This window comes from Varroa destructor, unplaced genomic scaffold (assembly GCF_002443255.2).
Source record: "Varroa destructor unplaced genomic scaffold, Vdes_3.0 BEIS01000005.1, whole genome shotgun sequence".
Taxonomy (NCBI): domain Eukaryota; kingdom Metazoa; phylum Arthropoda; class Arachnida; order Mesostigmata; family Varroidae; genus Varroa; species Varroa destructor.
In genome coordinates this window covers 28,878,576-28,893,574 of record NW_019211458.1, presented here as the reverse complement: position 1 = coordinate 28,893,574, position 14,999 = coordinate 28,878,576, and the positions used below count along the sequence as shown (strand labels likewise).

Below are 14,999 nucleotides of genomic sequence, written 5' to 3'. Positions count from 1 at the left end.
CGTCTAAAAATTGTTTTGATATCAACTCGAGAGCAGTTCCAAAGTTTCGCCAATTTTATTCATAATGGTGTTTATTCATGGTAGCACCTCGTATTAGCTATTGACTATCTTCAAGTATTGCTTCAGCGCGAAGTACCGTACAGGATTCGATAGCTCGAGCGAGCGTATTGTATAACACAAGAGCATTAAGGAAAGCAGCGCTACTGTCTGATTAGAACACAAAAGGCCAAGTTGGCCCTCTATACTGTTTAGACATTATCAGCATTAAAAAAAAAAAAAGAAAAATTGTGTATTGCCCTACCCCACTCTTCTAAGCGTTTGTTTATTTTCAAGATGTATTTTGTCTTCAACCGAAATGGTGTCTGTACCCAATACAGAGAGATAAACATAAATAGATATAATTTCACACATCGTACTCGTATAGAGACAACAATACGAGCATATCAAGGCTGTCAAACATGCGTTCAGCGTCTTAGCCAAGCTGCTAGGTCAGCCCTTTTTAATAGCACCCTTCTAGCCTTGACATGTGACCGTGGTTTTCGCAGCTCGTCTGCTGTCCTACCTAGCCACAATCCGGCCATATTGCATTCGCTCACGTCTTACGAACGTCAGCCGTCCACAGCGCGTCTTCCCTTCGCCCGTTAATCCACAAGCTTGCTCAGAAGTAATTAAGGAAATAGCGACAACATATATCTGAGTTCATGTCAGTACAAGTGTGACCTGTTCAGAAAACGTGTTCCTTCCCAAGCAACACGACCTTGTTCCTTTTGGTAATTGGACAAATAACCGTCAAGTTAGCGTGCAGTGGTCGAGCCAGTCTTAGAGCTAATGCTTGTCTCATTCGTATCTCTGCCTTCTCATAAGAGAAACAGAGGATAGCAGATCACTTAGTGATTCGGTCAGAACGCTGACGCATGTGCATCATCGATCTTGTCGAATTTGGGTGGGCTCAAATGCTTGTTGCAAGCTCTTACTGCGATTAGTGCATCCTTTCTTTATCCGATCTGCTGTTTCCTCTCATCTAACCGTCTCCGTTAATACAACGCCTACGTTGCCAGCCTTGATCCTTGTCGGTATAGTCCCGTCGTAAAACGTCGCTTTATTTGTAGGCCAGGCTTCTAAAAGCCGTTGTTGCGGAACGTACGTTGCAATGGACGTCACTTGCCAGTAATTTTAAGCCTCCATCCCATAGATCCGTGCATGGGGTAAGAAAAAGAGAGAAAGAACGTAGCGCCTTATAACTTATGCACGACGTTTGCAATTGATAGTGGTCGACAACCAGCGGCAATTAGCTGACTTGTCTGACACGGGTGCTACAGGGAGAGCTTCAAAAACACACCTAAGTAACTCGGCAAAAATAGCCAGTGGATTGTCAGCCAGACGCAAGAATTAGCACGATAAAAAATAATCAATGGCGAACAATTGTTACATTATTGTATAATAAAAACGATTGCAGAAACTGTTACAGAGATTTTGGCGCTCGGCGGTGGGCATCGTCGATGCATAGTCACCACCTCGAGTCGTACAGACCAGTAGAAAGTACAAAATTAAACCTCTAATAACCTAAGAAAAGAAAAGCGAGCAACTTATTCAGCTAACCATAAACACTTTTTACGAAATCTTTTCATGCTCATATCCGTATACGCAAGATATGTTTGCCTTTGCCTAAACGTGCAAAGGCATTATTCCCCTATAGAGTTGTAATCCTTTAAGCTAATCCCATTATTTTCCGTTTTCTCGGATGTTTTACCATCGGTCGTTGAGCTTTTGAGGAGCGGAATGTACCACTGCCAAAGCAGCAGTAGACTTAAATTAAATAATCAGGTAACAACTTCCCGTCTATAGCTAGTAACCCTCTGGTAGTAGAGAGGAAGTGCCTTACCATTTCTACAGTCATCGAGTAAACTTCTACCGACAACAGCGCCACTGAATTACCATTATCTCGTTACCACCTACCAATAGAACAACGGCGACTAAAACTGTCTTTGGGAAGTTTCCTGTTATGCTTGTCAATGAGAATTTTTTTTATCAGATTCTGTAATCTTTTGGCTGTAACCTCTGGCCATGTAATCCTCCTTATCGTTAGTTATAGTTACACTCGTGCAGACACTATCCATTTGCCTGATGGAAATGTTTAATACCTCAACGAAGCTCCGTGGTTAGTGGATTTTGGTCCCGCTACTTTCTCATACACATCCTGCCACTTTTATTCTGGTGACTTTCGTCAGCCCTTCGACGACTTTTCGTCGCTCTTTGTGCGGGTAAGCAAGCTAAGCATTCATTTAAGTCAAAGCATCCCCGCTTCGGGCTTAAACCCTCGTTATTTCTCGTGGAAAGTATTGTTCCAGTATCATCTCCTCAGCATTATTGCAGTCGTCGACATACTTCTCAGCTGATATTGTCACTTTCGAGAACACGTTCCTTTCGGCATTCTTTCTTTTACCAACTTGCCAAGACAACGTCGTACTTACTTGTTCCAGCTAACTTACTAACTGTCTCTAATAATATGATCCGCCGAGATCACCGCGCAGCTGTTACCGTCAGATCTGCCGTTTGTTTTACGTCTGAATAAAGCCACGTAACTTCTACCGTGTTCAAGTACTACAGTTGAAGAAGAACGAGCTACCAGAAGAGCACCTGTTAACATAGAATAAAAATCGTCGAACCGTAGCTTCTACTGTGGCTGCCAGTTGTTGGTTAGCGACAATACAGCGTAGTATAAGACTTGGTGCACTATAACGCTACTCTCTGAACACCAACACCGCTAGATATTGGTTACATCACAGTGTTAACAGCATTCGTAGTCAAGCTCGCATCGTAGGACTGCCAACGTTGTGCCAGCCCTGCGTCCTGTGAGTTTTTTTGATCTGTTTTTTGGCCAGTTTTTTCGCTCTAGGCAACACACACGTTAGCCTAGCTTGAAACGATTTTCTTTAGATATCTCCTTGACTCTTTTCGCATTGACATTTCACGCAACCAACTTTTGCGCGAGACTTCTCTGAGATCAAAAATATGTTCCTGGCGGTACCATCTAGCTTAGGGGCTACCTCCGTCGAGAGGTTGAATATATGCAAGAAACTTTGTTGCTCTTTTTAATAGCACAAACTGCGATTTGTAGTCACACTATACAAGTGATGGTAGGCGTTAACAGAGGCGATGCAAAGCTTTCCGATAGAAAGATTTTTCCACATGATCCTAAATTTATACCCAATGAAACTGAGTAGTGAAAAGTTCTCGCGGTCCAGCGAAACAGAGTGAAGAAAGCTGATAAGAAGTGAAGAAAGAATTTTCATAGACGAAACAAGAAAATAATCATCGAGTTACTAATAGTTTTGTCCCACTTCTATTAAGATGGTTGTCTTTGTTACAGTAGCAATAGCAGCGGGTCTTCCTTTTACTATATGGGCTGCCTGTAAGTCTAAGGGTAGCGATACCTCTAGAATATGACATCGTGTTATCCAAAGGCAGTGTTTTTACAATAATGGTTAATACTAACCATTGTGAATCTTGATAATTTTCATACTTGAGGTGTGTATGTGTACGTTCGTTGCTATTTGTGTGTGTCATAACTTTTTTTAACATTACAATATTTTCGTAGATGTTAATTTTATGAAGGTTAATGCAGGTTTTAATTCAACAAGCCACTAACGACGTTCAGTGCCTAAGTAGTCTACTTATACTGCAAGTGAGCGCAAAGTTCCATGCCTCTTCTGGTACCAATCACTTCTCTTCAATTAATCCCCCTAATTTCAACTAGATACATACATCCGTATGAAGCTTTTAGGATCAAAAACGTCATCAGAGTCTGATTTCCTATCCAATGGCATTCATACCCCCAAATCTAACTAGCACACAACGTGCGACCTGTATACGCACATAATTATAGCACATAGCCGTTAAATGCTAAGCCTTCACAGGCACTTCCAACATAGGGCTTTTTTTCTCTCGCACACCGACTCCTCAGGAAGTCTGTTACCAGTTCAGCTTTACGCAAGTAGCTAAAAAATAGTGCCCAGAACTCCCCTTTTATCCACTTACTAAAGCGATTTTAGCTTTACTTTCGAAACGCACTCTTCCAGACTCGATACTCTATCAGTATAGTAGATCTGGCAGAAAGGGCAATCTGTGGAAGGCACCAAACGTGCCCGAATTCGAAACTCAAACAGAGCTAGCCACGTTAGTGCAAGCAGGATCGAAAGCAACAGCAGGGGCGACAAGTGCTCCTAGAGAACGATAATGTGATCGTGTGGCCAAAGGTAGAAAAATTATCCAGTCCTGCCTATAAATGAGCAGTCAGTCTTTCAGCACCCAACGCTCTCTTCCATAGCAAATTTTCTCTTGCTTTTTTTGTTTGTTTCTTTCTCCTCTCCCTCCTTACTGCGTCTTTTCTAGTGTCTTTATCGGCCGGTACATTTACCATGCCTACAGCCCAGAGTTTTAACCTATAATTAGCTTCCAGTCTATTTATTTACACTCGTTCGCTTATTTCGCAAATTGCTAAATCGTTCCCAAGTGTCCACCGTTAGACCGCTATCCCCTAATCTTATTATTCCTGCCACCCCCTGAGGCATCTTCACCGTAACCTATAGAATCACCTACAGAAACCTTACGGTCGCCAAGGAGTGATGTAAGCGGGACCAGCCGTGGACCACCAGAGAGCCAGCGTACATCGTCGCAAGAGAAGGACGAACTTGCCTCATCTCTCTTACTCCTGCGTGTCCTTTAATTTTTTCCGTAAGACCTGCTTTGGTCTGCCCTGGCTAGCCGCGAGTGAGTAGTGGCGAGAATTCTTTCTAACCAGCCAGCACGAAGGAGGTCGAAAGAAAGCCGACGGGATATTGATGTAGTCTGACAGTAGTCGGCAAGGCGAGAACGCTATTCTACAGTAAAACGGAGAATGGCTGGTGGCAAGAGCTAAAAGATGGCAAATAGCCATATAACCCGGTAGTACCAGAGGGTACTCAAGGGTCATTCCCTTTCGGATACAGGCACAAAATCTGCTAGAAACCGAAAAGAATAATTAGAAAAGAGATTGCACTGTCAGGGATGGCTAAAGACAACAGTATTAAATGCCACATATGTTTCTGTAAGTAGCGTCAGCTAAGTAAAATCAATGGAGTTTTCAATTACGAGTCCGCCTAGGATGACTTAGTCGGTCTGCCAGTTGGTTCTCAAATACGATGGTGCAAAGTCATCCTTTAGCCTCAAACAGAACAAAAGGGTGTAGAAAGCCAACAGTAAAGTTGCAGGCTTGTCTTCGGCTTTTTGACTACCCCTCTGTAGACACTTCAGTGTGGTCTCCCATTATAAAGATTATTGCTCAGCACTACACCAATTCCAACAGAGTAACTGGTCTGCCAGCAGCCGATTCTGCCGTCCGTTTATGTGTAATGATCGTGGAACGGCGATCGTCTTTGGCCTTCTAGACCACTAAGGCCGAGTACCATTTTTGCATAGTTCGTAGAAAAACCTGTTATATATATATAAATATATTCTCTTAGCTATATATATATATATATATATATAGCTAAGAGAAATCGGCCTCGGTCTAATGCAGTTTTCCCATAGATCGCAAATTAAGTAAAATAGCAAACCTTCACCATGGCTCGAGAAACATATACAGATCGCCTTCCCTAGCCAATTTTTTCATTCGTGTTGTCAATAATAAAAACAAAGCGCAAAAGGCACACAATTAATATTAATAATAATAATAATTAAGAATTACATGAGCCTAAGTGAAGCAGCAATGTATGTAAACTGAAAATCTGTTATATCCGAATAATTTTAAATGCTCTGATATATAATTCTGTAGAAATGACATAGGTAAACTAAAGAAGCAGGAAACTTATGTAGATTAATGTAACGATGATAGCGGGAAGATCATCATAACAAGCACTGTAAGACGACATATAAAATTCAATGGGTATTAAGTGAATTCGTTACGTTACGCGATCATTTTCCGCTAGGGTATATAAATCCACATACCCATTATGTTCAGCTTGGTGTTCATAAAGCCACCGACGCTTGGGGTCTTCTCGTTGAGCCGAGTGATACCAGATGACCTGAGTGGTTCAGCGTTACGTATAAAACCAGTTTTATACGTAACGCTGACCATCATCTTTGACGTATAGCACGTGCTTTTGGTGCTTGCAATTAGACTACCATAAGAAAAGATATTTTTTGATAAACTTATTAAATATGCTAACGTTGTAAGTACATTAGCATATCAACATCAACCCATTTCAAGAAAGGCCCAACGGGTGAGTTATCAATACCCACATGAGGCCGCATAATCAGTGGCCCCATTGTTACCTTCGAAATTTAACACTTTCCACTGGAAACATCTCCTGTAGCCGTCTGCCGAGTAGTACCCACAGAAGCTTGCCGGAAGTGCCAGTGCATTTGTGACAACATCTACCCAAGTACACGTTTTGTGCGCGATACACAAAATAATGTAATAGGTAGTAGGTTTCCATTCCTAGTTGAAGTTTTTATAGCCCTGAGTCTTATCACTCAATAGCCATGGACAAAATTTCGGCATAGCCGAATGCCATACTGATGACGCTGTTCGACTTCATGCAACATTGCAACCTCAGCGAAACGTCAGTTTTTCGCGTGTCGATCAATGGCGTAGCTCCAAGACAGCAGTGAATCACGACTCAGATCGAGGTACAAACTTTGTTTCTTATTGGTTGACACCTGGATCGATAAGAGAATATGATAAAAACGTATTCAACTAGGTGGTACTAACGGCAGCCGCGTATGTGCATAAATTTTTCTTGGAAAATTTTTGAGCATGTAATAAATATCCGCTCAGATACTTCTAGTTGTTGTTTCTATAGCAGATCAGCTGACGCTGAGCACTTTCGCTTCCATCTGCCTAAGTGTTCTGCTCGCTGTTAAAATAGCCGATGTGGCTAGCAACTGTTGCTGCAGTTGATTTTTTGACCTCTATTTCGATTCAAGGCACAGAACAGTGTTTTTTTTTTCTCCACAATGTATAATACAACGTAACGGGAGTGAATACACTAACAAAACCAAATGAAGCTCTGCCAAAAAACCATTATCTATAGGCTACGTTTTATTCTTCAATTAAACCAACCGAAAGCCCTGTCGTCTTTATGAACCGATTGTAAATTACAAAACCCGGCTACAGACCACAAATCGGTTAACAAGCCAATTCGCTGAAGCTGGGATGGCTACGAGGCTGAGCGCAAGCGTCTCACGGCCACTTCCGTGGTGGTATTTAAAGAGACGTCCGAATCGGAAGTTATGAGCCACCCTACGTTGACCCTATACTAGTCGAAGATCCACAGACTTTTAAATAGGTCCATTAGGACATTGATCACCAGCAAGAATAGCAGTAGGTGTAAGGTATTCAATTAGCACCAGTTTCAAACACTGAAATTTGAAAAATGTATTTATTTAGTAACAACATAACATACTTCGGGTTATTGAATTCCACAATACCGGGAGCCTGCTTCGCTTTTCATAGCCGTCCTATATTTGCCAGTCTAATACTAATCTCAGTCCCGCATCCGAACGCAAACCACAACTGGGGTAAGTATGCCTCCATCGTAAGGCAAGCATTGCAGACTCGTCGGTTTACAATACGCGTCCGCTGTTATGTCAATATGAGGATCGTCACTATAGCAGGCCTCAAAGAAAAAACATCCTAAAGGAACCCTACGAGGTACAACGACTTTTCTATTTTGCTTTATAGTATTTCAGGGCTGCACAAGTTGCATGCGACTCTATATACACGAATAGTAACCAGTCACACGCTGCACAGACACTCGCCAGGATCGCGCAGGTCTTTAACTAGCCTTATTATTATTGAGCAGTGATTTTAGTCCGCTCTTATTGGTACCGCGTTCGCCTACAGGGGCAACCGCCTACCTTAACATCGAGCCTCGTCTTGGCATCGGCAAAGGTTTGTCAACAGACGCGAGGCCATGTTACTGCTTTGCGAAAATCGAAATGAAAAGCGACGGTGCCACCACGGCCAGTTGCGTTACTTGATATAGCTACAGCGAGCTGCACTGCCACCACCGATTGGAACCCATAGCGAATATACGAAGCTGGCCGGTTTGATTTGGCTGTTTCACAATCTGCCTTTAGCAGTCGACTCTGCCATGGCGGGGATGCAGCAGATGAGACATAGGCGTCAACGAAATCTGAAGACAACTACAAACATACCAATCAGTGACAGTATGGCTGTGTGTCATGTGTCGTGTACGGGTAAATTTCATTCCATTTTCTACATCCTGCTTTTTGTGTTGTTGATGCCGTTGCGCTGTATAGGCGTTCTCTCGCTGTTGTAGCTGGAAGCTGAAATAATTGCGAGTGCGCTTCGAACCGAGCCGACAATATCGTCCGGTGCCTATAGCAGTGACGCTCAACGTCAACCACAATCGGTGCTTGCTTGACAAAAATAACCTTCAAGGGCCCTGTTTTGTCCGGTCTTTAATACTAGGTGCCGCTTCTTCGGTAACTATTTTTCGCTCTTGCGAATCGCAAAATCATCAACAAGCTTCCAACTTCTAGATGCCAGCAACTACAATGTACAGGCGGTGACGATGCTCTGCAATGGCAATAGTGCCATCTTTCGTTTGGCAGTATCAAAAGCCATCGCTCAGATAGTTCATATTTAGGTAGGCCATAGTCAAAGAGATGTTGCTGGAAAAAAGGATGATCTATCGACGGGGCGTGCACGATGTCACGCTCACACCGCACCATGGCTATTGTTTAAGCCTCTGCGAGGATTTTGGTGATTTTGCTGGTGCTGTTACTACTGCTTCTGTAGCTACAGCTGCCTAGAGCAGTAATCGAACAGCAGCTATATCCTACCTATCGCAGGGTTTACCTGTGCAGCAGCTGGCTATGAAAAGGAATGAATTAAGTGTGCCCGTGTGTAAAGCACACGCCGTGATGACCACGTTATCGTGATAGTGGGCTTAAAGCAGAGTTCAGAGTCCAGGTGTTGGTGCAAAGCCAGCGGCGGCTACTTAAGTTTGCCGAGAGACCTATCTGGCTCAGGTAGTACATTCAGGTGCTACTGATATTGGCATAGGACAAGAGGCACTGACTCTATCATTGACCCTATGCCATGCTGCCTACGGTATTATTAAGTCCAGTTGATTGAAATATGATTAGATAGATTATAGCCACAGACCAAAACACACATCTATATATAAACATATATATATATATATATATATATATAAACAATGACTACTATATGCTATCTTGTAGATAGCGCTCACTTTGTAAGGTAGACGACACAAGGAGCAAATTGAAAGGGCTGACTTTTTAAGCTTTTTTACGCATTTTTAAAATAAACACGGTGACAGATCACATTTTTTAACTGCCTCGTCGTAGCTAAACAGTGGCTATTTAAGATGTCTGCAAGCACTGGTCGAGTTAAAGATAGGGTGGTGAACCACAAACGACACCCTGAAACATACTATGCTACATTTCGGAATCAGAGCTTAGGGCCACTTCAATTTTCTTCACTCACTTGCATTGCCCAGTGAAGACTGTATCGGTTACCATTCGCACAAGATAAGCGGCATTCGTTGTGTACATGTAGCCCGCATCGGCAGAAAAGGCACGAGTATGCAAATCTTCTCTAGCGTAACAATAGTAATAACGATAGTAGTCAAATCTACTACCGATAGCACAGTTGACAAGAATTAGGCCACAACACTGCCCTCACTAAAAGGTGTAATTAATATCGTCATTGGGTGATTTGTTTACTTATTCAATAGCAATAGCAGGAATACGATAACGTCAAGTGAGAACGCATAACTTTTGAGGGTACAGTGACATGCAACCCGATGCGCTAGTGGCTCTATTACATTTGGTGCTAGGTAGCGGACCCACATTTTCGCTGCGTATGCTTCTTTCTGTTCAGTCCACTGGCTTGTTCTACTGAGGGTCATTTGCGTATTGCCTATCCCTGCGTCGTACTTACTGTTACCCATCATGAAGCTATTCTACTTGTAGCATCCTGTGGCTCTACAGCTGCACGCAGATAGAACCATTGCTACCTTTTGCCGTTGCCTCGTTTCGCTGTGTCAACAATCTCGTTTTGGTATCGAGGATCTTCCATCCCTTGCCGGTCACATCCTGCTTATCCCCCCTTCGCCTGCTCGACAAAAGCAATTTTTTCCCATCATCTTCCTGTCTGTCCCCGTTTTTGCCACCACCGAGCACCGACGACAAAGCAGCGGTGGATCGACTACTTGCACAGTGGCCATCGCTGGCCACAGTCGAAGTGGCGAACCGATTTCCAAAGCAGTTTTATTGTAGGCGTGCAGGCTTCCCGTTTCCCCATTCTTTTCCCGTCATATATACGCATACAATATGACTGCTTGTAACAACGATGTGCGCAGGGTAATTCGTTAATCGCGGAGATGCCGGTGAGACACAAACTAATAATGCTCGACGTACGTAGGAAAGCTACGCACCAATCTCTGGTAACTATATTCCGCCAGTTTACCCTTTTTGCGGCCTATTTGTCGCCAACTGAATCCTGCTGATTGTCACTTGCCACTGACCCGAAGTGTGCTTTTCCTGGACTTTAAGAAACTCCACAGTCACACATAAGCACGCGAATAATGGCACAAGCATTTACGGGAACGACTGCGATTTTAAAGTAGCCTTCTCCAGCGGCGAATTGTTCTGTGGCAATGGACGTGATCAAAAACAAAAGCACTAAGAGAAGAAGCACGAAAATGCTACATTAATGTGATCTCTGTACCTCCATAAAATCAAAAAATAATTTTAGGTATAATACAAGGGTTAGCTTTTGCTGTTAGTTAAATTTCCATTGCAGAACAATAATGTTTATAGGCATATGGATCGGCCTATTTGGTTTGAAATCGCTACCGCTGAATTCCTAGGTTTTGTAAGAGTACATAAAGCTAAAAATTTATCATTTTGCAGTTCAGTGTTTTCAGTCAACTATTAAAGCAAGGTCTTGGATTGCTTCTGACCTAAAAGCTAAAGATGAGGCTATCAAAGTGCCAGTTCAAGGCCAGTCCGACCGCCATACGGGGAATCAACACAAGCTCGTACAGGTCTGTCTACAGCTCATGGCTGTTCATAAGGTACTAAAACAAATGGCTCTTTGGCGTAAGTATTCCTCAGTTTGAGTAGACTGCTTGTCTGTGCGGATATGTAAACCTGCATATGAATGTGCACCGTGAACACCGAGTTACCCAACGCCCTTCAATATCACGATCAGCCTAAAGTGTGACAAGTGAAAACCTACTAAAGACCAACGCAGATTCTTCCTATCGTTTCATAACGTTAGCCTTCACGCAGAGCAGCGAAGAGGGTAGGAGGGATATCTCCTAAATAATATAAGTAAAACAGGTACGTATACCAAGCATCGTTGCACTCTGATACTATCTGTGTAATGATCTATCTAATGGTTACTCTAGCAGTTTAGAGAATGATAAAATGGTTGAGTCGCTATTGGGGAACGTTGTTCGGAAAGTGTATCTATCTTTCTACAGTGTTTGGTCTTAGTCGCTGAGGGCTGTTGGATTCGACTCCTGTTCGTGTTTATTATATGAACGACGCGGCAGGACTGCGGCATCTCTGAGTTGTGCAAATAGACAAGGGAATTAATACTAAAGCCTGGTCGGGTCTTACGACGGAAATTTCATTAGCCTTGCTCATATAATGATGCGTGAAAAAGCGTAGCGGGATATATTCCTTCTTACGTAGACTTAAATGAGACATAGAATAATAACGAATCATCCTTTATCACAATCCCTTGCATTTTTAATCGTTTACTACTTATAATGTTCGCTTACCATTCCGTCATCGCGAACTATCTTAATTATTTCAAGTAGAAGTCTTTCCATCCGATCTGTCATATCATAGACTCATTTCCACTGCAGATTAACGCAACTTCGATGAATACTTTGGAACTGGTAGTGGTTAAGAAGCTGAATGAAGTGCAAATCTTCGCTCCCGTTAAGACAAATGCTTCGTCTGCCTTTTCCGCTGCATCGGCTAAGCCGGTTATATTGGCCGGTTGCCGATTGTCACGAGTCCGCCCATCGCCCGCATTGCGTTGAATATCTGACAATTACAGGCCACTTTTATTCTATTCTACTTTTGTTGTCAGCCTATCATGTGTTTTAGCAGAACGGCCGATGCTCTCGTCTTGCAGGAGGTACGTGAGCGTACATCGCAAGCCGAGGCCATCGAGCTAGAGTCTATAAAGGTCTGTGGTATATGCATGAACGGTCCACCGCCCTGTCGAGACTATCTGTATGTATAGATTAGATTGTGCTTCCTCGTCAAGACCAAGTCGATGCACTCATCATTGATAGAGAGCCGTAGAAGATCAAATAGATATCAAACCGACTAAAGACAACAAGTGCCTTCAAACAAGACATATTTTCATCGGTGGCAAAGGGTGAGTCAGAAGTAAGTCAGTTATTCCTAAGACAACAGTCACCGGCCAGCATTATAAGAGGCCATACAGCCAGGCCACAGCCATGGGCCAAGGTATCAAGTGCTTCGACAATTAGCTTCGTATTCTTCCACTTGATTCACCCGTTGTTTTTTTCCCAGTGTGTTGACTTGCTAATATGGACACAGCTGGTGCCAGCGGCGTAGGTCCTGGCAGTCAAGGCAGATACAATAACAACAGAACACAAGATGGCCGAAGTAACAGCAGCTAGTGGCACTCGTAACTTATGAGCTTAAGCTTCGGTCGCATTGAGCGTTATGAAGAAAAAGACGACAACAACTAAATAAATGGATAGAATCACGGACTAATAGAAGTTCGTAATAAGCAGATAAGCAACAATTAAAACTTGAAATATGACAGTTGAAGGGTAGGCTCCTGCCCTTCAATATGAACGATTAATGTGAATCCATTTCCTTTGAAATTTAATTGAACTGTTCTGGTCACCGTCAGAACCCGCGTTGTTCTGCGGTTTTCAGTAAAGTCTGCTCAAAAAGAAAGTCGGGACAGGCGTAGGCCAAACATGTAAGCGAAACGAGTGTTCTTCAGCGGCCATGTTAACCCACAAGGTAACGATAACGATACTGATCGGACCAGCGTCTCGAAATTTCATTTTTCCGACTCTCATCGTAATCAGTATTTACTCGTCGCCGGGGAAATCGTATGACGTAGCTGCTCACTGCAGCTAAAGGCATAAAGTGTTAATTGAGCCGTCATTTCTCCCTACCTCTTCTGTGGTTCCAATCCCACAATCAGTTACTGCTACTACCACGAGACAAAGGTAAGTCACTGGAAGGTCTGCGCAACCGTTTTGCGTTTTAAAGATCAAATACGGCTTCGGCATTCACTCGTGCATAAGATAAAGTTGTCACTGTTGTCCACGTTATATCCACTGGTGTGCGCCGTTTTAAGCCTTTCTGCACGAATTGACCTTGCGCTCCAATATACAGGCTAAGGGCTATGGGTAGCAGTGTGTAAAATACTATAAAATACCGTGGCTTAGACCACAGACCGCACAAATAATGATAGCACTTCGGCACATTATGGCAGTGTTAATTAGCGATAAGAAGATAGAGAATGAGTCGAAAAAAGAAATTTTGAAAAGGAGGGTACAACCACAGGCTGAAGGGTGTGATACACCTCGAACAAGCAAGGAATGTTGGAAACCAAAGGGGAGCGCGATTTGTAGCAACAAAGATATCATTTGCAACATATTTAAAATTGCTATCTAATCTAAGATATGGGTCATGTTCCCCCTGTTTGTTCGCGCGTTTATCAGCTTTTTGTCACTTTTTTGTCAGCTTTTAATTGGCATTTAGATTAGAAACTAAAAATAGCACTTGAGTCATAACATGAAAGGAGGTGTTTTTAAAGACGGTTCGACGAAGAACTGTCTGCCGAATGAGACCAACCTCCGCTGGACCTCTGGGAAAATCTAACTCTTAGCGTTCTGATATTGAAACAATGGCCCCAGACCATTTCGACAATCTATTCATCTTCATCGACTTGAGCCCTTTGTCCTGACTCAAGTGACAATTTTGCTGGATGGCAAAGCAGGCCGTAAAACATAGAACTGCTGCGGTCGTCCTTCGGCAGTTGCCCTTCAAACAACGGCAGTAAGAAGGAGAGGCGGGAGTCCTATAGCTAAACATTTCTACAACATTTTCGGCCAGCCAACGGCGAAGACAAGGAGGATGGCGTCCTTCTTCATTAACTCGATAATATGTGGCGGTATTACACTTATCATGTAGGTGATTGACTCAGGCCTGTAGAATTGGTAAACGTCTCGAACTTTAATACCCTTATATTGCAAAATAATAATAAGCAGAATATATAACAATGTGGAGATCTTGAATCGGTGATATTTTAAATAAAAAAATCGATTTTTAATGAATTTCTTGTCGAGTTCTATTTGCCCACGTCATTTAGTTAACTGAAAAAACTTTAGAATAAAGGAAAAACGACAGAAGCTAGAGCAATGATTGCGTTTGGAAGGAAATGTTACATATACATATTCAAATGGTTCCCAGTCAGTCTGGGATATATATTTTGGAATAATGCTGGAATATTAGCAATCAACAATAGCAACGATAAAGATATTATAGAGTAACATGCATTATTGAAAAAAAAAGTGTACGTTGTTGCTTTCCCAATACCGCTAGATGCCATAAACGCCGTAATAAATAGAAGACGGACTGCGGCAATTCTGAATCGACTGCTCTGAGATGTTTGCTTCCGTCCTGCAAACCTTCAGTTGACTCTAGCTTCCGAAGAAGGCTCACAGTCTTCGTGTCCACGCTCCGTACAGGCCGCAGTCTTTATCGGTGGACTCCAATCGATCTCCTATAATCGGTCATTACTGAGCATCATTCCTACAACGACATTACTGTTCGACCACGGCAGGTAGTAACTAGTTCGCTTCTATATATATATTATACCGCTTTTGTGTCATTTTTTCTCGTTCTTCGCATTCCGTCCTTCCAGCCGCAATTCTTTGGACTCTAAC

At 42.8% G+C, this 14,999-nt stretch overlaps 1 protein-coding gene across 13 annotated transcripts in view; it reads right to left on the bottom strand.

The window, feature by feature from the left end:
* LOC147755505 (uncharacterized) overlaps positions 1-14,999 on the bottom strand; it is an 85,704-nt gene that overhangs the window by 17,670 nt on the left and 53,035 nt on the right. The window lies entirely within an intron of this gene.